The sequence below is a fragment of the Antechinus flavipes genome, chromosome 5 (assembly GCF_016432865.1).
Source record: "Antechinus flavipes isolate AdamAnt ecotype Samford, QLD, Australia chromosome 5, AdamAnt_v2, whole genome shotgun sequence".
Taxonomy (NCBI): Eukaryota; Metazoa; Chordata; class Mammalia; order Dasyuromorphia; family Dasyuridae; genus Antechinus; species Antechinus flavipes.
This window is the reverse complement of record NC_067402.1, coordinates 226,440,597-226,443,278: the sequence shown is the minus strand read 5'-3', so window position 1 is coordinate 226,443,278 and position 2,682 is coordinate 226,440,597.

Here is a 2,682-nt window from a genome sequence, read left to right as displayed (position 1 = left end):
GAATCTGGATAGCTTCTAGACCCAGAACTAGATGCCGCTTTCTATTTAGTCTCGGTCATACAACTCCAAGGAAGGAACACTATTATTGGGTTGGGAAGGGGCGGGGGGTGGGGGGTGGGGGAGTGGGGAGGTGGAGAGAAGAGAGAGAATAAAGACTGCAACCCTGCTCCTTTATATACCCCTGTGTCCTGAAAATATTGGCCAACTTCCCTGCCTAATGAGATTCAAGGTCACCTTTTCCTTACCCTCTCCAGTCAAGGGTCTTGCCAGGGACCCTGGGGAAATGCCCATAGCATATTTGACTCAACAGGATATTTTGTGGACCTTCAACCTTGCAGTCTCTACTATAATGCCGCTGATAGTCCGGGACAGAGCCGCCCTGGGCAAAGCAGGCAGCAGTCCGGATGGAAGAGAGATGGGTGACAACAAAGAGAAATGAGAGGACTTGCACACTTTTTAACATTGCACTTTATAAGTGCACACATTTTAAGACAAAAAGAAACCCCGCCAATTATGCTTTCTATAGCTCGCAGATATTTATTTTGTGCTGTCAAATCCCCAGAATTAAAGTGAAGGATCCGATGCATTGATGCAGCTGCGAGAAGAGGGAGAGCTTGGACCGCACTGACATTTTTGATCGTTGCCTAAGGTGTACAGGGATAAATTCTGAATTGAAGCTTGCTTTTTACTCGGACACGCTCTTCTAAATCTTACTTTCCTTCACTTTGTCCTAGTTCAAAAACAATTCTGAAGTGGCTGAACTGCATTAGCGCCATCATAGCTATGTATGTATGGAACCAAACATTCTTGGAAAAAGTAAACAAATATACACACACAACTTTATGTTAAAATGGGGGCAGGGAAAAGGCTTTTGCTTTTGAGATAGAGCGGTATTCATTCTGCTTTCTTTTTCTTTTTCTTTTTTTGTGTGTGTGTTGTTTACCACCTTTGTTGATTTATATCATCCTTATGGCATTTTAAGGGGGAAAAAAAGAAAAAAGAGACAGATAGGTGACCAAGGGAAATAAATTAACAAACCAGAGGAGAAAAGGATAGATGAAGAAGGAGAATGGAGAGACTGGTAGGAGATAGAGTTCTATAAGCCTAGTGATTGAGTGATGTTGAAGTTAGTGAATAAGTGAAGTTGAAGTTAGTATAATAGGCTTTATAGTGAGAAACCACTTTCTAAGGTACAACAGTAGGAATTCCTCTCATGTATGAGTTGGATTAGCTTGCCTCTGAAGTTTCAATTCTTAAATTCTATTATTCTGGGGAAGAGGAAAGGGGGTAGTTTGAGATATAGCATCAATGCACTGGCAATCTTTAGTCTGTTCATCATAGTTCAGTATTTTGATAACATCTAGGTACTCTATGGAATTTCAAAGAATATTAAAGGTCATCTGATCCAGTCATCTCCAAAATAGGGGCCATGACATAATTCCAATTGTTATATTTATCAAATAATAGGTGGAGTGGAAAGGGTGATTGCATCCCACTCTCCTCAAAAGGGCTAGTCTTGAGTTTGTCCCCAATATAATTATAGACATCATTCATAAAGACTATCTCAATTGTCACTCCACTCCTTTTTCTTCTATTAGCTTACAATGACTCTGCTTGAGCATGGATTCCCAGGGCTCCTTATAAACTAACTAACTTAGGGCTCAGGTCTCATTGCTTTTGTGCAAGTAAAATTCCATAACCTTTCCACTTCCAGTGTCTACACCTGGACCTCAAGTCATCTCATTGCTGCATAAGCTCAGAACTAGATAGGAGGTGAGGATATAAAAATCGATATCTAGGTTCCTTCCCCTACTGGCCTATCACAAGGTTTCCTATGTAGAAGGTTCTTCAATAAATACTGATGACATACTATACGTAATGTAGTTATATTATAGATATAAATTCTGAATATATATATATATATATTCTCTTTCTCTCTATATATATGGGGGGATGGTAGAGGGAGAGAGAGAGAAAAAGAGAGAGAGAGAGAGAGAAGGTCAGTAACACTATCTCAGGATGAGGTCAGAGAAAATTTCAGAAAGAGACACATACAGAGGATTTGGCATACCATTTTAAGTTAATATATAGAATTTTAAAAATCAGTAAGTATTTATTAAATATCTGTGTTTCAGACAGTACACTTAAGCTCTAAGGATATAAAAAAGATAAAAGAATCCCTGCTTTCCAGTAGCTCATAGACAAACTATATGTGTCATGAATGTTGAGGGTTAAGACTGTTAAATTAATAAAAATTGTTTTGGGGAGATGTCCCTAAAATAGAGTATTAACTTTTTGTTAATTGTTAAATTTTGTCATTTCTGTCATTAACAGTAAAACATTTTGGAGCATTCCATTTCCATATCAATTAATTAAATATTTATTTATCTTTAAAGTATAGAGGAGTTCTCAACTTAAAACTTCACTATGATTTTTGGGACCCCTTCTATACCTGTATTACTGTGCTAATATGTATATTACAAAACATACACATACACAAATCCTAAAATGATGAACTAAAAATGAAATAATTGACATTTTAAAATATTTTAATGATATTAAAATCTTTTGATATAATTAAATACTAATAATGGTTTATTAATAATTTTAGAAAGTAATGAAATCTAAAATATGCTTAAAATGTTTAATGATTAAAATAAGCTTCTTTGTGAATTTTCTGAA